General features: G+C 38.3%; 1 long non-coding RNA gene across 1 annotated transcript in view; it reads left to right on the forward strand.

Moving 5' to 3' along the window:
* The window catches only part of LOC134807383 (uncharacterized), a 30,256-nt gene extending 2,813 nt beyond the window's left edge, over window positions 1–27,443 (forward strand). The window contains exons 3-4 of the long non-coding RNA XR_010147678.1: window positions 11,609–11,655; window positions 27,369–27,443. This is a non-coding gene — a long non-coding RNA (uncharacterized LOC134807383). The remainder of the gene's footprint in view (window positions 1–11,608; window positions 11,656–27,368) is intronic.
* The last annotated feature ends 525 nt before the right edge of the window (window positions 27,444–27,968 follow it).

Consider the following 27,968-nt stretch of genomic DNA (forward strand, 5'->3'; position numbering starts at 1 on the left):
CTAATTTTTTGTATTTTTAGTAGAGACGGGATTTCACCATGTTGGCCAGGCTGGTCTCGAACTCCTGACCTCGTGATTCGCCCACCTCAATATATGTCTGTGCCTGTGAAATAATGCCACAGTTAACGTAATGAACATTTCCACCATTCCAAAAGTTTCCTCGTGCCTGTTTATAATCCCTCCTTCCACCCACTTCGTGCCCTTTCTCCAATTCTGTCAACCAGTGATCTTCTTTCTGTCTTTATAGATGAGTTTGCATCTTCTAGAGTTTTATATAAGTGAAATTATGCAGCATATACTCTTGTTTTGTATGTATTCTTTCACTCAGCATATTTATTTTGTGATATCCATGTTTTTGCAAATATCAACAGTTCATTCCTTTTTATTGCTAAGGAGAATTTCATTGTATGGATATACCACAATTTGTATATTGATTTACCTTTTGATGGACATTTGGGTTGTTTCTATTTTTGGCTATTATAAATAAAGATGCTGTGAACATTCATGAACAAGCCTTTGTATGGACATATGTTTTTTTTTCTCTTGGAAGAATACCTACGAATGGAATGGCTGGGTTATATGGTGAGTATGAGTTTAACATTTCAGGAAACTGCTAAACTGTTTACTAAAGTTATTGTTCCATTTTATATTCTCACCAGCTATGTGAGAGAATTCCAGTTACTCCATATCCTTGCCAACATTTAATATGCTTACTCATTAGGATTTTAGACATTTAAATAGGTGTATAGTGGTGTCTCATTGTAGTTTTAATTTGCATTTCCCTAATGCAAATGACTGATGATGTTGAGTATCTTTTCGTGTATTTATTTGTCATCTGTATGTCTTCTTTGGTGATATGTCTGTTCAGATCTTTTGCTCATTTAAAAAATTGGGTGTGTAATAGGGTTCTCCAGAGAAAAAGAATTGATGTGTGTGTTGTGTGTGTGTGTGTGTGTGTACAGAGAGGTACTTGTTTAAGGAATTGGCTCACATTATTGTGGGGGCTGGCAAGTCCAAAATCTGTAGGGCAGGCTGGCCACTGGAGTCCTTGGGAAGAGATGATGCAGTCTCAAGTCCAAAGGCTGGAGGCATAATTTCTTTTTCTTTGGGCAACCTCACTGTTTCCTCTTGAGACCAACACCTGATTGGAGGAGGTCTATCTATGTTATGGAGAGTCATCTGCTTTACTCAGAGTCTACTGATTTAAATGTTATGTACATCTAAAAAATACCTTTACAGCAACATCTAGACTACTGTTTGATCAAAAACTGAGTACAATGGCCTAGCCAAATTAACACTCGAAAATTAACCATGACAGGTTGTTTGTTTTCTTACTGAATTTTGGAAGTTTTTATATTCTGGATTCTAGTCCTCTCTAAGATTTGTGATTGGCAAATCTTTTCTCCCAGCCTGGGTTGTATTTTCATTCTCTTAACAGTGCCTATCTAAGAGAATGTCTTAATTTTCATGAAGTCCAATTTATCATTTTTGTCTTTAATAGATCAGGCTTTTGGTGTCATATCCAAGAAATCATTGCCCAGCCAAAGGCATAAAGATTTCGTCCTTTTATTGCTCTACAAGTTTTACAGATTGAGGTTTTACTCTGGGTCTATAATCTATTTTGAGTTAATTTTTGTATATGGTGTGAGGTATGAATTGAAGTTCACTTTTTGCATATGGGTATTTAGTTCTTCCAGCACCATTTGTTGAAAAACAATAGTAGTTTTTTACAGATCAAGTATGCAAAAACACATATAAGGGTATAAATAACAGAATTAATAATATACCCTCATTTTAAGGCTAAGGATTCTTGAAAGATTTATGGAGCATTTATAAAAATTGACCTTATTAGCCATATATAAACTCTTGATTTGAGCCACATAACACAATAAAACTGGAAATTAATAATTAAGTGTAAACAAGAAGAAGCATAGAAAACCTCCATGTCCTCATCTCATTCTAATATAGTCAAGAAAACCCGTTTAATCAAGGCAGCAGAACAGCCGCTGCCAATGGTCATTTCCCATTGGTTGGTATTGAGCCTTGGGTTATCTCCTCCAAAGTCTTGTCAGTAATTAATGCTAGCCTTGGTAAATGACATATATGATAATCAGCCTGTACAAAATCTTAGCTAAATTACTTGGCATGATGCCTTTGAGGAAATGTAATGTTTCCTAGGGACTGAATAGAATAAAAAATAGAATAAAAGCAAAAACAAGCAACCAACCCCCCTAAAATATCAGAAGCAGTGTATACTTTATCTTACAGGTTTGCCAAAATTAGGGGTAACTCCCACTTTCTGGTCTTAGCATTACTTTGATCCCTTTAATCCCCTAGTATTTAGAGAATTCAGGGCACCAAGATAAATCAAAGAGTTTAATAAGTTTGATTCCCAATAAAAGGTGATGCTACATAACATTTGGCCTCTAGCCCCATGGCTACCTCTAGCATATACAGAGTCTGTGTGCAAATTGCAAGGAGGCACACGTTCCTCTGGGCTGAAGCAACCTCACATTAGGCTTGGAAGACAGGATACATGAAACACATACCGAGCACAAACTGCAGAGTTGTATTTGTTGGCTTGGTCTAGCCCTCTCCCACTGTTTTAATTGTCCTAAAGCAGGGGTGTTTAATCTTTTGGCTTCCCTGGGCCACTTTCAAAGAAGAAGAATTGTCTTGGGCCACACATAAAATACACTAACACTAATGATAGCTGAGGAGCTAAAAAAAAATCACAAAAAAATCTTATAATGTTTTAAGAAAGTTTACAAATTTGTGTTGGGTCCCATTCAAAGCCATCCTGGGTCACATGTGGCCCACGGGCTGTGGATTGGACAAACTTGTTCTAAAGAATGATGAGACTATGTCTTAGTCTGTGCAGGCTGCTATAACAAAATAGCATAGACTGGGTGGGTTATAAACAACAGAGATTTATTTCTCACAGTTCTAGAGGCTGGGAAGTCCAAGATCAAGGTGCTGTCAGACTTGGTGTCTGGCAGGGGCCCACTTCTTGCTGGTCCTCACATAGTGGAAGGAAGAACTAGCTCTCTGTGGTCTCTTATAAAAGCACTAATCCCCATCATGAATGTTCTACGTAATGGCAGGCAACTGTTTCAAATGAAGCAAGTGAAGACTTTTCTTGTCTTCTCATGGCAAACATATGGGTTCATGATGTCATCCTATCATAACTGGCTTTCCTTGTTTGGGAAATGAAGGTGGGGGGGTTGTTTTGTTTTAAATGTGTTTCTAATAAAAATGCCAGTACAGTGTTCAAAGAGGTTTTTGAGCAAGTGATTTTCAAGTGCAATTTTTTTTATCCTTCAGTGTTGAACATCTGGAAAAGAGACACATAGGCATTGCTATAACCGAATAATAACAGACAACAATTGTAATCTGCTTATTTAATCTCTTTCTCTGAGAAAAGAAATATTAGATGATGAAGGTTGTCAGGATTTTTCTGAGGGTCTCCCCAAATACCGCTTTCCCCAAGTCAGTCTTGGGATAGTGATTAAATCAGATTAGATTAGATCAAGCTTATCCAGTTTTCTTGCCTCCTTGCTGAGAAAATTGCTTTTGATTTTCTCAATATTTCCTTTTTGAGAATAAGTTCTTTGCCTCATCTTTGCAACATGAAAGAGTGTTTTTGCCACAACAATCAGTGTGTTAAGGTGATTTCAATCATCTATTTCTAGAGAAGAATAAAAACTACATGTAGTTTCTAAATAACAAATTTCCTTACTTCTAGTTCTCAAGATTTCCAAAAAATTGGAATTTACTTTTTGCTAGGGCATTCCTTTATAATGGATAAAACGTTGTGATACACTGTGAGTTTTTAAAAAACAAGAAACAGAAAAATATCTCAATTTTCAAGAATAATATATACAAACACAGAGGTTATAAAACTGATAAACTTCATTACAGACTATGTTTTGGTTTACAAAGCTATGTTTTGTATTAGGTATACATTTACTTACTGAATTGTTTCATTGGAAGAAATGTTAGAAATTGTTTAGTTTTGTCTTTATCAAAAGCATTTTTGAAATTAGACCTCAATATTTTGGAATCCTTGAGGACTAGAACTGAGGAAATTGCCATTTAAAAACTCTAAAGCAAGCCTACCTGGTTTTCAATTTCAGTCCTGCTGCAAATTAATTCTGTGACCTTGGACCAGTAAGTAACTTTTTCATGGCTCGGTTTCTTTACCTCTAAAACGAGAATAGCTCAGAGGTTGACAGAATATGCTGATGACTTAAATGTGTGTTTGAGAGTGTTGGGATGGAAGAGAAGGCTGGTGTGGGATGGAGGGCAGGAAGGATGGGGGCGAGAGAGAGAGAGTTAAAGATATATTCAAGGTTTCCAGTAAATGAAAGTATCCTTTATGAAGTAGAGAAAAATAAAAATGAAGAGGTCTGGGAAGGAACATCAATTTGCTTTTGCACAGTTAAGTTTCAGTTGTCTAGTAGCCACCATAAGGAGAGATATAGAATAGATAGTTGAAGCCACAAGTTTGGATTTCAGGAGAAAGGTCAGACCTGGAGGTAAAGATTTGGGTCCATCCGTATATGAATGGCATTTGACATCATGAGAATGGATGAGGTCAACAAGGGAGTAATTGTAGTTAGAGAGGAGATCCAAAGGTTGAGCCCCAGGGCACTCTGACATTTAGATGTCAGGCATTTAGGTGTCAGAGAGAGTAGTGACTAGCAAGCAAATGGAACCTTTTCCCATAGGATCCTACAGGAAACCTGATCCTGTAGGATTAGCCTATAAGGTAGGAGGAAACCAGGGGAGGGTGGTGTTTAGAAGTCAGTCTTTCCTGATTAATTGAATTAAATGCTGTTGTCAAGTGTATCAAGTAAGACTTACAGTTATCATTGGATTTAGCCATTCAGCAGTGATTGATGACTTTGATGAGAGCAGTTCTGGTGGAGGGATGCGGACAAAGCCTGATTGAAATGATTTCAGGAGACAATGGAAGGAGCAAAATAGGAGCAGCAAGTATAGATATAAAAAAAAGAAGCTTTGCAATAAAGGTGAAAAACGGTATGTAATATCTTTGAAACGATAGGTGACATATATTGAGTACTTACTGTGTGACAGACACCGTTTCAGGTACTTGTATTTTGTTTAATGAGGAATAAAGAATTGAGGCAGTCCTTGCTTTGCATGATAGCAAGGACCATGCAAGCGAAAACTATGCAAAGCAATCTTCATAATCAGTGGGAAGGATTATGATTGTCGTGTGACCTTTAAAAATTTTTGTCAAAACATTCAAAACTCTATAACTGGTGATTATTCATGTATTTGGAAGTGAAAAAGTAAAACTAATATTTATAGTACACTGTAATTTATGACATTAGAAACATTAAAAATTAAAATATTGCATTTTATTCTAAAAAACTTAGGAGAAATGTGAACATCGCTTGCCTTCTCATCATACAGCTTACTGTATGAAGGAAGCATCATTTCTACGTTTGGGTCAGTTTCCAACATTTTATCCTTTCGTCTTTCGATGTTGTGAAATGTCTCTGAGAATACATTTAATGTGAACTGTTTTTTTTTTTTTTTTTGAGATGGAGTCTCGCTCTGTCACCCAGGCTAGAGTGCAGTGGTGCGATCTCCACTCACTACAAGCTCCGCCTCCTGGGTTCAAGTGATTCTCCTGCCTCAGCCTCTCCAGTAGCTGGGATCACAGGTGTGTGTCACCATGCCCGCCTAATTTTTGTATTTTTAGTGGAGATGGGGTTTCGCCATGTTGGCCAGGCTGGTCTCAAACTCCTGACCTCTTGATCACCTCGGCCTCCCAAAGTGCTGGGATTACAGGCATGAGCCATCACACCTGGCCTTAATGTGAACTTTTTGCTGGCATCAGTTCCTCTAGGGCATCTTCATCCTTTTTGCCACAACCACTTCGCTCATTTATGTCCTTAAGTTTGCCTTCATGATGTCCCTCAGGCTGCATATCTAGAGTCTTTCCAACAGTGGCAGTGTCAACATTTCCATGGTTAGCTCTCTCTTCTGTAACCCCATTTATGTTCAATTTGAATGTCATTTCCAGTGACATCACTTTTTGTTTCCTTGCTGCACTTTCATCTTTTTGGTCAATTCCCTCTTTCAATTATCCAGTTTTGTAAAATGTCACTTGGATTTGTTACTGGGAGAGAAGGAGGTAACACAACTACACACTTGGCCATCTCTGCCTGAACTGAATAACACACACACACAGTAGCCAATCACCAACAGACTTGGGAAGAAATGATGTGACTGGTCACTGATCGTGATGCCCATCTGTTACTTACATGGTGATTTGTGGACTGAAGAGCTAGCAGTGAACTTTATATTGTATGCAATTACTCACATTTAATTCACATGGTGACTGAAATTTGAACCATGTTGTTGAGGGATTGGTGTTAATTAAACTATGGGAACTGAAATTTCTGCATATTAGAATGGTGTACAGAACCTGTGCACAGTGAGGACCACCTGTAGTAATAGCTTTAAAGTAAAATATTGATAAAAAGTAAAGTCTTTTTATGTGTAAAGACTTTACTTAAAGTCACATTTAAGTAAAACCTGACTTGAAGTTGTATACATATCTCTCTATAATGCTACAAATTAATTACACATAAACATGTACAAATTAGCTCTTCAGGAGACCCATTGCAACATTTCTTCTTCTTTCTACCTTTGTTCCTCTCTCCACAAATATATCCTCTTCTTCCAGTTATAAAATTAAGACTCTTATGTATTTAAATTGAAACAAAGCATAATAGTTGTATTAGTCCATTCTCACACTGCTATAAAGAATACCTGAGACTGGGTAACTTATAAAGGAAAGAGGTTTGTTTAATTGGCTCACAGTTCCTCATGGCTGGATTAAGCCTCAGGAAACTTACAGTCATGGTGGAAGGTGAAGGGGAAGCAAGCACCTTCTTCACAAGGTGGCAGGAGAGAGAGAGAGTGAAAGCAAAAGGGGAAGAGCCCCTTATAAAACCATCAGATCTCTTGAGAACTCACTATCATGAGAACAGCATGGAGGAAACTGCCCCATGATCCAATCACCTCCCACCAGGTTCCTTGCCCAACACCTGGAGATTACAATTTGAGATGAGATTTGGGTGGGGACACAAAGCTAAACCATATCAATAGTGTGTGTGGAGGTAGGGGGTATTGAAGGGAGGACGAGCTGGTTGTGGAAGAGGTAATTGCTTATAACCAAAAGAAGCCCCCTAAAGCTATTAAGTTATATTATTAAATTAAATGTACATCTACCATATGACTCTATCATTCCACTTCTAGGACAAAGACTTGCACATGAGTGTTTATGATAGCTTTATTTGTGATAGCCCTAAACTAGAAACAACCAAAATGTCCTTCCACAGGTGATTAGATAAATATATTGTGGTATATTTATACAATGGAGTGCTGTTTAGCAATGAAAAGGAATGGACTTATATGTGGAATCCAAAAAGTCAAACTAATAGAAGCAGAGAGTAGAATGGTGGTTGTCAAGGACTTGGGGCAAAACAAATGGGGAGATGCTGGTGAAAGGGTACAAATTTCAGTTAGACAAGATGAGAAAGTTCTGGAGACCTATTGTACAGATGGTGACTATAGTTAATAATGTTTTGTATACTGGTAAATTGTTAAGATATTAGATATTTAATGCCCTCACTACAAAACAATAAGTATGTGAGGCGATGGATATATTAAATAGCTTAATTTAATCATTTCACAATGTATACATATATCAAAACATTACATGTACACTGTAAATATGCATATTTTAAATTTGTCAGGTATACCTTAATAAAATGGTGGGGGTACAAAGAAAGACACCACCCTCCACAAAAAAAGGAAAGAATACTCAATAGTAAACCTGAAATTTTGGAGTTCTGTGGGAGGAAAAGTGTATGAATAGTATAATAATGATTGCAAGAAAAACGAATGGCTACTGACATGCGCAGCAATATGGGTGAAACTTCAAATACTATGCTGAGTGAATGAACCCAGACCAGGAGTAAATACTCTATGATTCTACTTATATAAAATTCTAGAACATGAAAATATTGGGTAACCCAATTCAATACTTGAACAATTCAAGTATTGTTATCTGCTTATGTATAAAAGAAAAAGAATCCCTTTCTTTTTCTTAGAGCATGGTAAGTTGGTTTGGCTAAAAAGGACGAAGTTCTTGATAAGTAAAGTATTGCTTTGCCTTTGGTGATCGGAGTGATTTTAACAAAGAGTGGTACCTAGTAAAACAGTTTCACATCCCTCAGTGTTGCATGGAAACCTTTAACATACCTAAATATCTATGGACTAGAGTTCCTGCTGTATCTGCTGGCCATTGTTTGACACTGCCCCCTCCCCCACCCCAAGTACGAAAGAGGTTGTAGTAACACCATTTGTCACACACACATAGTTCATCCTAGATTCACCAGGTAATGAGGGTGGACATTTGTGTTTGGTAATTGCTTTTACCCAAAGGAATAATAGTACTTCTCATATCTCTGTGACGGGGAGGTAGTTACGATTTGGAGCCAGATACTTAAATTAACTCTCATGGAGTCTGGGAGATAGGGGCACTCTCTTCCTTGATGTTTACATTTCGAAGAGATGGCGTCCAGGTCCTTGAGAAAGACATTCCTTGGTTGTAAAGCTGGCAAGAAGGTTTGTTTAGCTTTTGAAAAGATTTACAGACATCTCAAAGAATTTACAATTGCAAATTTTCCAAAGGAAATGCTCCAGGATAAGGGAGAGGAGGTGTCTTTCCCTTTCTCTCCCTTTTTACACCAGGATTTTTATATTTTTATTTTTTTGGATTTGGGTTTACCCTTACAGTACTTATAATCTGAAATTCCTTGAATGTGGTCCAAAGTATATTTCTGTTCATTTGATCTCACTGGAGACTAGAGAAGAGTCTACAAATATAATTTAACTGTGAAAAGTAAACTTTCTCCTTCAGGCCACTAATTAACTTACTCCAATTATTGTTATCCAAGCCCTTTCTTGGTTTGTTCACTATCTCAACAAAGGAAGGCATTTTTAGGTAAGTTTAACCAACCCTGCTTTGGAGAAAGCCCTTCAAATTCAGTTCTCTTTTATTCTGGCAATGCCAATGAATATTAAATGTCAGATGTTGTGCCTATTGTCCTGGGCGCCAGGGACAAATGGTAAAAAAGACAGGCATGCTTCTGTTCCCTTTGGAGTTTATGTTCTTGCAGGGAATGAGACATTTAACCAGTGGTATTACCAGCAGGAGCCAGTGCCATGAGTGTGACTCATGGAAAAGCACAAAGTGCCATCTATAGGACAATATTGTGAAATGTCCTAACCTGGAACTGCAAGAGGTCAAATTATGGAGGGCCTGCAAACCTTAATAAAGATTTAGGATTAAAAATTCAGTGCCTTGAGCCTGTTCCTAGAGCTTTTGATTCTTTCGGTTTGGTGCAGCTCAAGAGCCCATACTTTAACAAGCTCCTCTATAGGATTCTGATGCAATTAGTCCCAATACTTTCCTTTGGACACTCTGGGCTATAAACCCTTTGAATGTTTTAAAGCCAGAGATTGGTATAATTGGATTTGATTCGATTGATGGAAGGATGGGGCAAGAATGGTTGTAAGGGATTTAGGGAGCTACTGTAGTAGTTAGGCAAAGAATAAGGGTAGCTTGGACTAGTGGGCATATAGAGAAGGGACATCTATGTCACTAAGCATTTGAGAAATATTTAGGAGTGGAATAGGATCTTGTGATTGCTTAAATGTGAAAGGAGTTGCTGAGGGAGAAGAAGGAATCAAGGATGACTCCCAGGTTTCAGACTTGAGTAATGGGCTGGGTGGTGATGTCATTTCCTGAGATGGTGAACACTGGGAGGAACAGCAGTTGGAATTGAGATATAGGAAGGAGGAGTTAATATTTTGGACACTGAGTCAGCCATGCAGAGATGTTTAGTAGGCAGTTAGATCCAGCAGTTTGAAGCTTAGGAGACAGGGCTGGAGTTTGCATGTAGATTTGAGAGTGGACAGCTGAGAGATGGCAATTGGAGGGCAATGGATGAGACCCCACGGTGTTAGTTCATTTTGCATAGCTATAAAGGAATACCCAAGCCTGAGTAATTTATAAAGAAAAGAGGTTTATTTGGCTCACAGTTCTGCAGGCTGTACAAGAAGCATAGGAGGACATCCGCTTCTGACGAGGGGGTCAGGAAGCTTATAATCATGGTGGAAGGTGAAGAGGGAGCAGATGTGTCATGGAGAGAGAAGGAGCAAGAGAGACATCAGGCTTTTTAAAATAACCAGCTCTCCTATGAACTAATAGATAACTCACTCATTACTGTGGGGAGCACACCAAGCCATTTGTGAGGAGTCCAACCCCATGACCCAAACATTTCCCACTAGGCCTCATCTCCAACACTGGGGATCACCTTTCAACATGAAATTTGGAGGGGGACACACATCCAAACCATACCACTGCCCAAAGAAAGCCTCTAGATGGAGAAGGAAAGAAGATCCAGAAGGAAGCCAGAGCAATGTCAGACTATGTTTTGGTCAAGGAAGAGGAAGAAGAGCCAGCAGTAGATACTAAAAAGGAACAGCTAGGAAGATGGAAGGAAAACTATAATCCCTTGGCCAAGTGATTGGCTCAGGGGTGGCCACATGGCCCATACAGATTTCTTTCTAGGATAGATAAATGAATGTTGGGGAGAAAATTCTTTCTTTCCTATTGTGGTTGCTAAGCTAAAAAGACGTTAATCTGGTCCATGAGCAGCCACCTTTCCTGCTGCATGTGAGAGCTTTTCTGAAGAAGGAAGCTGGTGCACAACCAGAAGCAAAGTTGAAAAATGGAGAGCAATGAGCTCTGATGACACTGTGTGAGAGGTGATTCTAGCTGTTATGTTGAATCCCTTATTTACCAGTTACGTGATAATGACCTTTCTTACCTAACCTAATTGACTTAAGCTTTTGTCATTAGCAACTGAAAGTATCCTAATTAATACAGCGACCGTTGGTTAAAGTATTCACTTTATTGTTGTGGGAGACCCTTATTAAATACCTTTATGGGCCTGAAGCCCACTATTCCTATCCTTCTGCAATTACCGTAACAAAAAATAGGATAATTAATTTGTGACTTTTTAATTTTAAGTTACTTCAGAACAGTATGCTCCTTTTCAGGAAAATAAATTATATTACAACAAGGGAAGGCAGTATTTGCTAGATTCCTTTGAGAAATCTCTAGAGATTATACTTGCTTGCTGTTTTAATGCTTCAGCTAGGGGATGGAGAGGGACCTGCCTCAAACAAGATACCAGAGTTATGATTGGATTTGTCGAGGTCCCGTCATTTCTATCCCAGGGGATAAATAAAAGGAGGCAGAACCCTTGTGCTGTTGTGTCCACAAAACTTGGGTGTTTAACCCTCAGGACCAGGTCAGTTCCTAGCTTAGTGTGGGGCAGTGGGGTGAAGGTTTCCCACTTTTGACAGAAGGCTTAAAACTGTGATGTAATATTTGAATAATACTTAGTGTTGCCTGAGGAGAATGATCAGAGAGCTTTGATTGGTCTTTTGTGTCTTGCTGTCCTGAAATTTCTATCTCGTTTCTTAACAGGTTTCAAAGTAAGCCTAGCACAGAGAAGGAACTCATCTCAGATTTTGGTAAGGTTTTAAAACACATACGATAATTTAATTTAGAGTATTGTTGCCTAAAAAGAGCAGTACACTATCTCAGATAAATTAAAATGGCAACAATAGCGCTTTCCTTAGAACATGTGAAGAGGGCAGATACTTTTAATTTTGTGTGTGTGTGTGAAAAAGGAAGTGAAATTTTAAAAATAAAAAATACAAATCTAAAAGGTGAATGACACCTGGTAAGAACAACAACACAGATCATATTTAAGGAAATTCATAAAATTAAACTTGAATTTTAAAGTTAAGTTAGAAGACATGTAATTTAAAAACCTTTGGGAAGTAGTAAATCTACTGGTGCAGTGTAGAAATCTCCCATGTAGTAATTCAGTTTTCTTTTCAAATGATCATTGATGGCATTGAATTCTGTCTGTTGGCAAATTTTTGAAATCTATCTCCCTTCTAAAGGGAACTGAGGACTTCATCTCAGTTGTGTACTTTTCATTCACCTTTTCACTCTCCAGTAAAACAAATACCCCTCATAAGCAATATTCAACACCACTATGTTTATACACCACCCTTCCTATACACTTGCAAGTAACTGTAGCGAAAGATTCAACCATCTTTTCCTCCTACCTCGGCATTGAAGGAACATAGCACAGGTACCACTAAGAATAGCCATACACAAATTGAGAGAGGCTTTAATCCATCTTTCAACTGAAATGTATGAAAGATGGATTAAAGCCTCTCTCGTTTTGTGCTCCTGGGCAAGTGGTGGCTGGCACGCACACATTTATTGAGTGCCTGTACCGTGTCAGTAGCTATGCAAGGTTGAGAGGATACAGAGATGAAAAAAATATATTTCCTGCTCTTAAGTAGTTCACAGCTTATTGCAAATCCAAATACAAAACACAGCAGTGTATAGGCTCCTCAGCATTGAGGCTGAGGTTAGGAATGCAGCTGTTAGCTCCAAAACAAGGCAGTTGGCTGACCTGGGATCCACATTCAAGACACTGGCCTTGTCAAAACTGCAGTTTAACAAACTGAGTTAAGCAACTAGAACTATCTGTTCAGTCTCAGTGTTACCCTGAGTACTCATGAAAGAATTTCAGAAAAAATTCCTAGGCAATTTCCTCTTTACAGACAAAGCAATGCTAACATGATTTTTTATTTGGGATTTAGAGCATATTTTTCATTAGTTTTAACTATATTTTCAACATTTACATATCCTCTTTCTCCCTTCCTCCCTGCATAACAGTCAATTATGTTTCTTCAGTTATTCATCCCTGTTTGAAAGCAGGTGCAAGGTGCCTTAGTTAATACAGCTGCAACTACTAAGGTCTTGTATGGCCACCTTAGCCCCATAATGCCATCAACTACTATCACATTTGTCTAATCTGTCAATCCCATGCCTTCCACCACTGTATTTTGAATCTGAGTGCACTAAGACTTTCTCCAACACTTCTCTACTCTGTATGTGTGTCATTTCATAAGAAGCTTTGTTCCCATAGGAGGTGTGGTTGCCTTGAGAGATCTGCGAATGTACAATCAATCCACAGAGTTTTTTTTCAGCCAATTGTTAGTTGTAATTTCTCATCATTGGATTACAACAATTAGGTTCCTCCCACTGCTCCCAGCATCCAGCTACTAATAATTCTACTCCTCCTTCACTTCCTAGAGTTTGTCATTCACAAAGTTTCTACTTAGGAAACCTTGCCAAACTTACTTTATATTCTCTTTGCTTTTCATTTTTCATTTACTACTACCCTAATCTATAGTCTGTATATTCCTTATAAACATAAGTTATGAAAGCAACAGTAAGATTTTACAATTTCAATATATAGATTTGTTAAAATACTTAAATTGTTTAAGAAATAGCAGCTGACATATTTGAGCCAGACTGCTTTGGTTTAAACCCCAGCTCTGCCACTCGCTGGTTGGGCTACTCATTTGGACTCTTTAAGCATCTGAAAAATGAGTATAATAATAACATATAGGTAGTATTACATAGTGGTTAGAGTGAGAGGATTCTGGCGTTGTGTTCAAATCTTAGCTCTGTCACTTATTTGCTGTCTAATCTTGATCAAATTTACGTAAGTTTTCTAAAGCACAGTTTGCTCTTTTATCCAAGGATAATGATAGCACCTGCCTTAGGAGATTGTTGTGTAAATGCAAGGCCTTAAGCCCAGTGCCTGGCACATCTTAGTACTAAACACATGGTCGCTGTTCTTAGGAAAAACACATAACAGAGTTAAAATTGATCAACTAAAACTCAGATATATAGCTTTCTAACTTTTCTGTGTCTGGCTTAATATTGTTCCTGTTGTTGATGGCGTAGGGGAAAAAGTAAAAGTTCCCATCCCAGGCTATAGTCTATTACAGTTTAAGCGGGTATCTTTCAGATGACTCCCACATTTCTTTTGTTGTAGAATGGAAAGTCTTAGAGGATTCCTCTCCCTGCCATACCCCTGTGATCACACTCCCTTCCTTCTTCTCTTTCCCTGATTGGTCTCTGGGCAGAGAAAGAAGCTTGCATCACCTCGTGGTGGTAGGAGTTCCATCCCAAGAGGACTGTTCCTCTGCTGCTTCCCACTGACCCCTGGCTGATGTGCAACTCATGCTACCTCACCTTTGAGTGTCTGATGCTATTCTTTCTGCATCTACCACTGATGCTTTTATGGGTTGTGTAGCTTGTGGCCTGTTTTCCAGTCAAGGGAAAGGAAAGATGGTTGCTCTTCCATGGAGAACTTGGGAAAGTTCTCCGTCATGTCTTCCTGATGACTGAGCCCCCACTGGGCTCCTACTGATGCCGATGACCTAATGTGACTCAGCAGCTCTCCTCTTCCATACCCCTCCCCTATCCCTTTGTATTGTTCAACTCTGCCGTCCTTTCCAATTGACTAATGGAATTATATATCCTGCAAGTTATTCAGTTATCAAAATTCCAAGTGGAAAGTGAAATTCAAGTCCCCTCTTTGCTTTTGGCATAGCCTCAAACTATCTGGGGTATTTTTATTGCACTTTCCCTAAGTTTGGGATGTGGGGGGGTAGAATTGAGGACGTCCTTGATGACTGCATGTGCTCTCTCCCTCTCTCTTTTTCTTTCTCCTCTCTGGGCTTGTTTTCCCAGTGCCCAAAGGGCTTTCCACCTTTCCTCTCTAGGTAGCGGGAATGCCATATCTTTTTTGTTGTCTACTCCGTGGCTTTTTGTAAGATTCTCATCAAGTTGGCCAGACTTGACTCTCTTGATTTATGATCTGCAATATATGAAGGGATATTAGAAATCCCCGTTATTCTCCTTAAAAAACAAACCAAGTTAGCTTTCATGTCTTTTCTGTTTCTGCGGGCTAGAATTCTGGTTTGAACATGTAAACTGAGCAACACTTCTCTTTCCACCTGAAATGATGAACATTGTTGATTAGGTAGGTGGGACTTGCAGGATAACATGACATATGGGAAATGAAATTTATATCACTTTAGTCTTTCAAAAATGTTCTTATTTCTATTTGTTTATAGAATGATAAAAAAGCAGAAAAATAATCATTCATAATTCCATCTCCAAGACATAGTCACTGTTAATAGTATTTCCTAGCTGGGTGCTAACTGGGTGACTTAGAGCAAGTCAATTTATCACTTTGATCCTTAGTGTCCTTTTCTGCTAAATGGGAATAACTCTTCCTCCTCCTCCCAGAGCGGGTTGTTTTGATTCCAAATGATATTTTTTTAAATTTCAAATTTTTGTGGTAACATAAGAGGTGTATGTATTTATGGGGTATATGAGATATTTTGATATAGGCATACAATGTGTATTAAACACATCAGGGTAAAAGGGGTATCCATCACCTCAAACATTTATACTTCCCTTGTGTTATAAACAATTCAATTATATATTTCTAGTTATTTTTATTTTTTGAGACAGTCTCTTACTCTGTTGCCCAGGCTGGAGTGTAGTGGCACGATCTTGGCTCACTGCATCCTCCACCTCCCAGGTGGAAGCAATTCTCCTGCCTCAGCTTCCTGAGTAGCTGGGATTGCAGGTGCCTACCATCACGCCTGGCTAATTTTTGTCTTTTTTTTTTTTTTTTTTTTTTTAAGTAGAGATGGGGTTTCACCATGTTGGCCAGGCTGGTCTCGAACTCCTGACCTCAAGTGATCCTCCCACCTCGGCCTCCCAAAGTGTTGGGATTACAGGCGTGAACCACCACGCCTGGCCATTCTAGTTTTTAAATGTACAATACATTATTGTTGACTGTAGTCACCCTGATGTGCTATCAAATAATAAATCTTATTTATCCACTGTATTTTTGTACCCATTAATCATCCCCACTCCCCAAACACACTACCCTTCCCAGTGTCTGGTAACCATCCTTCTATCTCCATGAGTTCAATTGTTTTAAGTTTTTAGCTCCCACAAGTAAGTGAGAACATGTGAAGTTTTTCTTTCCGTGCCTGGCTTATTTCACTTAACATAATGACCTCTAGTTCCATCCCTGATGTTGCAAATGACAGGACCTCATTCTTTTTTACGGCTAAATAGTACTCCATTGTGTATATGTACTGCATTTTCTTTATTCATTCATCTGTTGATGGACACTTAGGTTGATCCTAACTTTTGGCTATTGTGCTGCAATAAACATGAGAGTGCAGATATTTCTTTAATATACTGATTTCCATTTTTGGGGGTATATACTTAGCAGTGGAATTGCTGGATTGTATGATAGTTCTATTTTTGTTTTTTTGAGGAACTACCAAACTTTTCTTCATAGTGGTTGTACTAATTTACATTCCCACCAACAGCGTACAAGGGTTCCTTTTTCTCCACATTCTCACCAGCATTTGTTATTGCCTGTGTTTTGGATAAAAGCCATTTTATTATAACTGGGGTAAGGTGATAGCTCACTGTAGTTTTGATTTGCATTTCTCTGATGATCAATAAGGTTGAGCATGTTTTCATATACCTGTTTGCCATTCGTATGTCTTCTTTGTAGAAATGTCTGTTCATATCTTTTGCCCATTTTTAAATTGGATTATTAGATATTTTCCTATAGAGACATTTGAGCTCCTTATATATTCTGGTTATTAATGCCTTGTCAGGTGAGTAGGTTGCAAATATTTTCTTCCATTCTGTGGGTTGTCTCTTCACTTTGTGGATTGTTTCCTTTGCTGTACAGAGGCTTTATAATTTGATATGATCCCATTTGTCCATTTTTGCTTGGTTGCCTGTGATTATGTATTATAGTCAAGAAATCCTTGACTACTCCAGTGTCCTGGAGAGTTTCCCCATTGTTTTCTTCTAGTAGTTTCATAGTTTGAGGTCTTAGATTTAAATGTTTAATCCATTTTGATTTGATGCTTGTTTATGGTGAGAGATAGGGGTTGTTTCATTTTTCTGCATATGGATATCCAGTTTTCCCAGCATCATTTATTGAAGAGACTGTCCTTTCCCCAATGTATATTCTTGGTACCTTTGTCAAAAATGACTTCATTGTAGATGTATGGATTTGTTTCTGGGTTCTCTATTCTGTTCTATTGGTCTGTGTGTTTCTTGTTATGCCAGTACTATGCTGTCTTGTTTACAATACGTCTGTAGTATAGCTTGAAGTCAGGCAATGTGATTTCTCCAGTTCTGTTCTTTTTGCTCATGATAGCTTTGCTATTCTGGGTCTTCTTTGTGGTTCTATGTACATTTTAGGATTTTTTTTTCTATTTCTGTGAAGAATATTACTGGTATTTTGATAGAAATTGCATTGAATCTGAAGATTGCTTTGGGCAGTATGGACATTTTAACAATATTGATTCTACCAGTCAATGAATATGGAATATCTTTCATTTTTGTATGAAAAAAGTTTCTTGCATCAGTGTTTTATAGTTTTCATTATAGAGAGCTTTCACTTCTTTGGTTAAATTTATTCCTAGGTATTTAATTTTATTTATAACTATTGTAAATTGAATTACTTCCTTGATTTCTTTTTCAGATTGTTTACTATTGGTATACAGAGATGCTACTGATTTTTGTATGTTGATTTTGTATCCTGCAAGTTTACTGAATTTTCGTATCAGTTCTAATAGTTATTTGGTGGAGTCTTTAGGTTTTTCCAAATACAAGCTCACATCATCTGCAAACAAGGATAATTTGACTTCTTCCTTTCTAATTTCTATAAAATTTCCTTTCCAGTTTGGATGCCTTTTATTTGTTTCTCTTGTCTGATTGCTCTAGCTAGGACTTCCCATCCTATGTTGGACAACAGTTGTAAAACTGGGCATACTTGTCTTGTTCCAGATCTTAGAGAAAAGGCTTTAAGATTTTCTCCATTCAGTATGATACTAGCTATGGGTCTGTGGCACATTACTTTTATTGTGTTGAGGTCTGTTCCTTCTATACCCAGTTTTTTTAAGGGTTTTTATCATGAAGGGATGTTGAATTTTATCAAATGCTTTTTCAGCATTAATTGAAGTGATCGTATGGTTTTTGTATGTGATATGATATATCATATTGATTTGCATATGTTGAGCCATCCTTGCGTCCCTGGGATAAATCCCACTTGGTTATGATGAATGATCATTTTAATGTGTTGTTGAATTCGGTTTGCTAGTATTTTGTTGAGGATTTTTGCATCAATGTTTATCAGTGATATTGACCTTTAGCTTTCCTTTTTTGATATATTATGATCTGGTTTTGGTGTCAGAGTAAAACAGCCTTCATAGAATGAGTTTGGAAGTATTCTAACCTCCTTTATTTTTTGGAATAGTATGAGTAAGATTGCTATTCATTCTTTAAACACTTGGGAGAATTCAGCAATGAAGCCATCAGGTCCTGGGCTTTTCTTTGCTGGGAGACTTTTTATTATGGCTTCAATATTATTACTTGTGATTGGCCTGTTTAGGTTTTGGATTTATTCATGACTTAATATTGGGAGGTTTTAAGTGCCTAGGAATCTATCAGTTACTTCTAGGTTTTCCAATTTATTGGCATGTGGTTGCTCATAGTAGCCTCTAATGATCCTTTGCATTTGTGTAGTTTTGGTTTTAATGTCTCCTTTTTCTTCTTTATTTATTTAGGTCTTCTCTCTTTTTTTCTTAGTTGAGCTAAACGTTTGTCAATTTTGTTTATGTTTTGAAAACATCAACTTTCCTAGTTGGAAGTAAAGCACTCCTCAGCAAATGTACAAGAACAGAAATTATAACTAACTGTCTCTCAGACCACAGTGCAATCAAACTAGAACTCAGGATTAAGAAACTCACTCAAAACTGCTCAACTACATGGAAACTGAACAGCCTGCTCCTGAATGACTACTGGATACATAACGAAATGAAGGCAGAAATAAAGATGTTCTTTGAAACCAACGAGGACAAAGACACAACATACCAGAATCTCTGGGACACATTCAAAGCAATGTGTAGAGGGAAATTTATAGCACTAAATGCCCACAAGAGAAAGCAGGAAAGATAAAAAACTGACAGCCTAACATCACAATTAAAAGAACTAGAGAAGCAAGAGCAAACACATTCAAAAGCTAGCAGAAGGCAAGAAATAACTAAGATCAGAGCAGAACTGAAGGAGATAGAGACACAAAAAACCCTTCAAAAGATCAATGAATCCAGGAGCTGGTTTTTTGAAAAGATCAACAAAATTGATAGACCACTAGCAAGACTAATAAAGAAGAAAAGAGAGAAGAATCAAATAGACACAATAAAAAATGACAAAGGGGATATGACCACTGATCCTCCAGAAATACAAATTACCATCAGAGAATACTATAAACACCTCTATGCAAACAAACTAGAAAATCTAGAAGAAATGGATAAATTCCTCGACACATACACCCTCCCAAGACTAAACCAGGAAGAAGTTGAATCTCTGAATAGACCAATAACAGGCTCTGAAATTGAGGCAATAATTAATAGCTTACCAACCAAAAAAAGTCCAGGACCAGATGGATTCACAGCCGAATTCTACCAGAGGTACAAAGAGGAGCTGGTACCATTCCTTCTGAAGCTATTCCAATCAATAGAAAAAGAGGGAAGGGAATCCTCCCTAACTCATTTTATGAGGCCAGCATCATCCTGATACCAAAGCCTGGCAGAGACACAACAAAAAAAGAGAATTTTAGACCAATATCCTTGACGAACATTGATGCAAAAATCTTCAATAAAATACTGGCAAACCAAATCCAGCAGCACATCAAAAAGCTTATCCACCATGATCAAGTGGGCTTCATCCCTGGGATGCAAGGCTGGTTCAACATATGCAAATCAATAAACGTAATCCAGCATATAAACAGAACCAAAGACAAAAACCACATGATTGTCTCAACAGATGCAGAAAAGGCCTTTGACAAAATTCAACAACCCTTCATGCTAGAAACTCTCACTAAATTAGGTATTGATGGGACGTATCTCAAAATAATAAGAGCTATCTATGACAAACCCACAGCCAGTATCACACTGAATGGACAAAAACTGGGAGCATTCCCTTTGAAAACTGGCACAAGACACGGATGCCCTCTCTCACCACTCCTATTCAACATAGGGTTGGAAGTTCTGGCCAGGGCAATCAGGCAGGAGAAGGGAAGAAAGGGCATTCAATTAGGAAAAGAGGAAGTCACATTGTCCCTGTTTGCAGATGACATGATTGTATATCTAGAAAACCCCATCGTCTCAGCCCAAAATCTCCTCAAGCTGATAAGCAACTTCAGCAAAGTCTCAGGATACAAAATCAATGTGCAAAAATCACAAGCATTCTTATACACCAATAACAGACAAACAGAGAGCCAAATCATGAGTGAACTCCCATTCACAATTGCTTCAAAGAGAATAAAATACCTAGGAATCCAACTTACAAGGGACGTGAAGGACCTCTTCAAGGAGAACTACAAACCACTGCTCAATGAAATAAAAGAGGATACAATCAAATGGAAGAACATTCCATGCTCATGGGTAGGAAGAATCAATATCGTGAAAATGGCCATACTGCCCAAGGTGATTTATAGATTCATTGGCATCCCCATCAAGCTACCAATGACTTTCTTCACAGAATTGGAAAAAACTAAAGTTCATATGGAACCAAAAAAGAGCTCACATTGTCAAGTCAATCCTAAGCCAAAAGAACAAAGCTGGAGGCATCACGCTACCTGACTTCAAACTATACTACAAGGCTACAGTAACCAAAACAGCATGGTACTGATACCAAAACAGAGATATAGACCAATGGAACAGAACAGAGGCCTCAGAAATAATGCCGCATATCTACAACTATCTGATCTTTGACAAACCTGACAAAAACAAGCGATGGGGAAAGGATTCCCTATTTAATAAATGGTGCTGGGAAAACTGGCTAGCCATATGCAGAAAGCTGAAACTGGATGCCTTCCTTACACCTTATACAAAAATTAATTCAAGATGGATTAAAGACTTAAATGTTAGACCTAAAACCATAAAAACCCTAGAAGAAAACCTAGGCAGTACCATTCAGGCCATAGGCATGGGCAAGGACTTCATGTCTAAAACACCAAAAGCAATGGCAACAAAAGCCAAAATGTACAAATGGGATCTAATTAAACTAAAGAGTTTCTGCACAGCCAAAGAAACTACCATCAGAGTGAACAGGCAGCCTACAGAATGGGAGAAAATTTTTGCAACCTACTCATCTGACGAAGGGCTAATATCCAGAATCTACAATGAACTCAAACAAATTTACAAGAAAAAAACAACCCCATGAAAAAGTGGGCGAAGGATATGAACAGACACTTCTCAAACGAAGACATTTATGCAGCCAAAAAACACGTGAAAAAATGCTCATCATCACTGGCCATCAGAGAAATGCAAATCAAAACCACAATGAGATACCATCTCACACCGGTTAGAATGGCGATCATTAAAAAGTCAGGAAACAACAGGTGCTGGAGAGGATGTGGAGAAATAGGAACACTTTTACACTGTTGGTGGGACTGTAAACTTGTGGAAGTCAGTGTGGCAATTCCTCAGGGATCTAGAACTAGAAATACCATTTGACCCAGCCATCCCATTACTGGGTATATACCCAAAGGATTATAAATCATGCTGCTATAAAGACACATGCACACATGTGTTTATTGAGGCACTAATCACAATAGCAAAGACTTGGAACCAACCCAAATGTCCAACAATGATAGACTGGATTAAGAAAATGTGGCACATCTACACCATGGAATACTACGCAGCCATAAAAAATGAAGAGTTCATGTCCTTTGTAGGGACATGGATGAAGCTGGAAACCATCATTCTGAGCAAACTATTGCAAGGACAAAAAACCAAACACCACATGTTCTCACTCATAGGTGGGAATTGAACAATGAGAACACGTGGACACAGGAAGGGGAACATCCCGCTCTGGGGACTGTTGTGGGGTGGGGGGAGGGGGGAGGGATAGCATTAGGAGATATACCTAATGCTAAATGATGAGTTAATGGGTGCAGCACACCAACATGGCACATGTATACATATGTAACAAACCTGCACATTGTGCACATGTACCCTAAAACTTAAAGTATAATAATAATAAAATAAATAAAATAAAAACATCAACTTTCCATTTTGTTGATATTTTGTATTTTTTGTTTGAATTTTATTTCTGCTCTGATCTTTATTATTTAAGAGCATATTGTTTAATTTTCGTGTATTTGTATAGTTTCCAAAAATCCCTCTTGTTATCGATTTGTAGTTTTATTCCATTGTTTTCAGAAAGATACTTGATCTAATTTCAGTTTTAAAAAGTCTTTAAAGGCTTTTTTGTGGCCTAACATATGGTCCATCCTTGAGAATTATCCAGGTGCTGAGAAGAATGTGTTTTCTGTAGGCATTGGATGAAATGTTCTCTAAATATCTGTTAGGTCAACTTGATCTGTAGTGCAGATTAAGTCCAATGTTTCTTTTTCTTTTTTTTTTTTTTTGACACGAAGTCTTGCTCCATCGCCCAGGCTGGAGTGCAGTGGCACGATCTCGGCTCACCGCAAGCTCCGCGTCCTGGGTTCACGCCATTCTCCTGACTCAGCCTCCCAAGTAGCTGGGACTACAGGCACCCGCCAGCATGCCTGGCTAATTTTTTTGTATTTTTAGTAGAGACGGGGTTTCACAGTGTTAGCCAGGATGGTCTCAATTTCTTGACCTCGTGATCCGCCTGCCTTGGCCTCCCAAAGTGCTGGGATTACAGGCATGAGCCACTGCACCCAGCCTAAGTCCAATGTTTCTTTGTTGATTTTCTGTCTGGATGATCTGTCCAATGCTGAAATTGGGGTGTTAAATTTTCCAATTATTATTGTATTGGGATTTTTGTTCTCTTTAGCTCTAATAATATTTGTTTTACATATCTGGGTGCTCCAATGTTGAGTACATATATATTCACAATTGTTATATCCTCTTTCTGAATTGACCATTTTATTATTATATAATGCCCTTTTTTGTCTCTTTTTATAGTTTTTGTCTTGAAATCTATTTTATTTGATATAAGTATAGCTACTCCTGCTATACTTAAAAACTTTTTTGGTTTCCATTAGCATGAAATGTCCTTTTCCGTCCCTTTATTTTCAGTCTATGTATGTCTTATGGTGAAGTATGTTTCTTGTAGGCAACAGATTATTTTGTCTTTTTGTTTTTATCCTTTCAGCCACTCTGTTACTTTTGATTGAAGAGTTTAGTTCATTTACATTCAATGTTATTATTGATAAGCAAGGGCTTACTCCTGCCATTTTGTTATTTGTTTTCTGGTTACTTTCTGGTCTTCTCTTCCTTCTTTCCCGTCTTCATGTCTTCCTTTTAGTGAAGGTGATTTTCTCAGGTGGTATGTTTTAACTTCTTGCTTTTTATTTTGTGTAACTGTTGTATGTTTTTTGATTTGTTACTGTGAGGTTTTCAAATAATATCTTATAACCCATCATTTTGAACCGATGACAACTTAACACTGATTGTGCAAACAACAAAATAACAAGCCAAGAGTAAACTAATGTGAACACTACACTTTATCTTCTTGCTTTTTAACTTTTTATTGTTTTTATTTATACTGTATACTATGTCTTGAAAAGTTGTAGTTATTATTTTTTATTTGTTCATCATTTAGTCTTTCTACTCATGATATAGTTTATACACTACAATTACAGTGTTATAATATTCTGTATTTTTCTGTGTTTTTACTATTAATAATGAATACCTTCACATGATTTTATATTGCTCATTTACCCCCTTTTTTTTTCCAGACTGAAGAACTCCCTTTATCATTTCTTATAGAAAAGGTCTGGTATTGATGAAATCCTTCAGCTTTTGTTTGGGAAAGTCTTAGTTTCTCCTTCATATTTGAAGGATTTTTTTGCTGGATATACTATTCTATGGTAAAAGTTTTTTCCTTCAGCACTGTATATGTTATGCCACTCACTCTTGGCCTGTAAGGTTTCCACTGAGAAGTCTGCTGCCAGACATATTAGAGCTCCATAATATGTTACTTGTTTCTTTTCTCTTGCTGCTTTTAGGATCATTTTTAAATCCTTGACCTTTGGGGGTTTGATTATTAAATGCCTTGAGGTCGTCGTCTTTGGATTAAATCTGCGTGATATCTTATATCCTTTTTGTACTTGAATATTGATATATTCCCTAGGTTTGGGAAGTTCTTTGTTGTTATCCCTTTGAATAAACTTTCTACCCCTATCTCTTTATCCACCTCCTCTTTAAGGCTAATACCTCTTAGATTTGCTCTTTTGAGACTCTAGATGTTGTAGGCATACTTTCTTCTTTTTTATTCTTTTTTTTCTTTTGTCTCCCTGGCTGTGTATTTTCAAATAGCCTGTATTCAAACTCACTAATTCTTTCTTCTGCTTGATCATTTTGCTACTAAGAGACTATGATGCATTCTTCAATGACCAATTGCCTTTTTCAGCTTCAGAATTTCTGCTAGATTCTTTTTAATTATTTCAATCTCTTTGTTCAATGTATCTGATATGATTCTGACTTTCTTCTCTGTTATCCTGGATTTTGTTGAGCTTCCTTAAAACAGCTGTTTTGAATTCTCTGTCTGAAAGGTCGCGTATCTCTTCCTCTCTGGGATTTGTCACTGGTGTATTTAGTTTATTTAGTAAGTTAATGTTTTCCTGAATGTTCTTGACGCATGTGGATGTTCTTCAGTGTCTGGGCATTGAAGAGTTAGGTATTTATTGTAGTCTTCATGGTCTGGGCTTGTGTGCACCTGTCCTTCTTGGGAAGGCTTTCCAGGTGCTCGGAGGGACTTGTGTGTTGTGATGTAAGTCTTTGGTCACTGCAACCATACTGGCTTTAGGGCACACCCTAAACCCAGTAATACTGTGGCTCTTGCAGACTCAGAGGTACTACCTTGGTGGTTTTGGGTGAGATCTGGGAGAATTCTCTGGATTGCCAGGCAGACATTTTTGTTCTCTTCCTTTACTTTCACCCAAGCGAACAAAAGTCTCTGTCTTTATGCTGAGTTGCCTGGAGCTGGGGGAGGAGTGACACAAGCACCTCTGTGGCCACCACCAGTGGGACGGTGCTGGATCAGACCTGAAACCAGCACAGCACTGGGTCTCACCCAAGGCCTGCAGTGACCACTGCCTGGCTACTGCCTATGTTCACTCAAGGTTCAAGAGCTTCTACAGTCAGCAGGTGGGAAATCCAGCCAGGCTTACATCCTTCCTCACAGGGCAGTGAGTTCTCTCTGGCTGCTGGTGGGTCGAGAGATGCCATTCAGGGGCCCGGGCCTATAGTTGAGAACCTTAGTGCTCTGTTCTACTGTGGCTGAACAGGACCCAAACCACAAGACAAAAGTTTTCTCCACTCTTTGCTCAAGCAGAAGGGTCTCTCCTCATGGCCGCCCCTACCCCAGGAGCCCACTTGGTGCTCTGCCCCACTGTAACCAAGTTGGTACCCAAGCTGCAAAACAAAGTCCCCTTTACTCTTCCTTCTTTCCTCAAGCAGAAGCAGTATCTTCCTATAGCCACCACAGCTGAGAATGTGCTGGGTCACACCTGCAGCCAGCATGGCTCTGAGTCTCACCCAAGGCCTGAAGTGAGTACTGCCTGACTACTATTAGCTTATTCAGGGCCTAAGGGCTCTTTAGTTAGTAGACGATGAATTTCACCAGGACTAGGTCTTTCACTTTAACGCAAGGGGTTCCCTTATTCCCCAGGGTGTGTTTAGAAATGTCTGGGAGCTGGGATCTGGAATGGGGGCTGTAGGATTCTGCCTGGTGCCCTATCCTACTGTGGCTCATCTGGTTTCCAAGTTGCAAGACAAAGTCCTCTTTACTCGTCTCTGTCCTCTCCTTGAGCGCAGGAAATAAGTCTCTCCTGGAGCTGCAAGCTGCACTGCTTGGGGTTGGGAGACAGATGACACAAGCACTCTCCTGGCCACAGCAGCTGGTATCTCACTTGGTCATGTGCACCCCAAGTCAGCTGACTCCAAGCCCAGCATAGCACCAGGACTTGCCCAGGAGTTGCAATCCCTTTGGCCTAGATTGCCTTTCTAATTAATTTAGGACCCTACCCCAGAGCTTTTTAGCCCATGGTGGTGGGTCTTGCTGGAACTCAGGTCCTTATTTCTGGGATGGACAACTTGCCTCTCATTAGGGCTGGTCTAAATGCTCCCTCTGTGGGTGCCAGCTGAGTTCTGTCCCATGTTGCTTTCCAGGGCAGGACTTAGTTTCAATGCCATGTCCCACAATCACTGTGCTCTCCCTTCCCAAGTGCACAGATTTTCCCTCTATGCCATGCCACTGCTGCTGGGGAAGGGGTGGCATAGGCAATTCCAGACTGTCTTTCCTACCCTCTTCAGTTTCTCTTTCCTTAATATGATGTTAAAACCAGGTACTGTGATATCCCTCATCTGATTTTTGGTTCTTTAGGTTCTTTATTGTATGGATAGTTGTTCAATTTGTTGTTTCTGCAGTGGGGAGGATCACAGGAGGCTTCCATTTGGCCATTTGGTTCCACCTCCTCAACATTTTGTTTTGTTTTGTTTTTTAATCATAGAAGTAGTTGTTATATATAATTGGTTCTGATTCTTGATTTTCTATCCCTATTACAATACCCAATTACTCTAATATGCGTGTCTTTATAGTACATTTTGATAGTCACCTGCTGTGTAATGTTTTGATGAACAACAGACCACATATGTGATGGTGGTCTCTTAAGATTATAATGGAGCTGAAAAATTCCTATTGCCTAGTGATGTAGTAGCTGTCATAACATTGTAGTGTAATGTTACTTATGTCTTTGTGCTGATGCTGGTGTAAACAAACCTGTGCTACCAGTCATATAAAAGTATAACATACACAATTATGTATGGTACATTATTGATAATGATAATAAACGATTATGTTACTGGTTTATGTATTTACTATATGATACTTTTTATTGTTATTTCAGAGTATACTTTTTCTACTTATTAAAACAGCCTCAGGCAGGTCCTGCAGGAGGTATTCCAGAAGAGGGCATTGTTATTATAGGAGATGACCCCCCCCGCCCATGTTACTGCTGCTGTGCACCTCACTGTCAGACAGGATGTGAAGGTGGAAGACAGTGATATTGATGATCCTGACCCTGTGTAGGCCTAGAGTAATGTGTGTGTTTGCGTCTTAATTTTTAGCAAAATTTAAAAAGAAAAATAATTTAAAATTAGAAGAAAGCTTATAAAGATATAAAGAAAAAAGTGTTTTCGTACAGCAAGTGCAAATGTTTATAAACTTTATAATAGTGTGTATAATGTCCTAGGCCTTCGCATTTACTCACCACTCACTGACTCAGTCAGAGCAACTTCCAGTCCTGCAAGCTCCATTTATGGTAAGTACCCTATACAGGTGTACCATTGTTTATCTTTTATACTATATTTTTACCGTACTTTTTCTATATTTAGATATGTTTAAATACACAAATATTTATCATTGTGTTACAGTTGCCTACAGTATTCAATACGATAAATGCTGTACAGGTTTGTAGCCTAGGAGCAATAGGCAATATCATATAGCCTAGGTGTGTGGTAGGCTATGCCATCTAGGTTTGTGTAAGTACACTCTTGTACAACAACATTGCTTGATGCATTTCTCAGAATATATCCTTGTTATTAAGCAATGCATAACTGTATTTGGTAAAACACAGAGATATTCCACATATTTTATTATGCTATTAAGCATTGTTTAAAATAATTTATGTCAGTTATAACTTGTTTATTCTTTCACATGAACATTGAAATCACTGAGTTTACTTCTTAAGCATTTCATTGGTATCTTCATTTAAATTGCCTTATGTTTATGTTATTAAACATACTAATAAACATGTTTTCTTTTCTGGGCCTCAGTGAAATTTGGTAGTTTT

The sequence above is a fragment of the Pan troglodytes genome, chromosome 9, assembly GCF_028858775.2.
Source record: "Pan troglodytes isolate AG18354 chromosome 9, NHGRI_mPanTro3-v2.0_pri, whole genome shotgun sequence".
Taxonomy (NCBI): Eukaryota; Metazoa; Chordata; class Mammalia; order Primates; family Hominidae; genus Pan; species Pan troglodytes.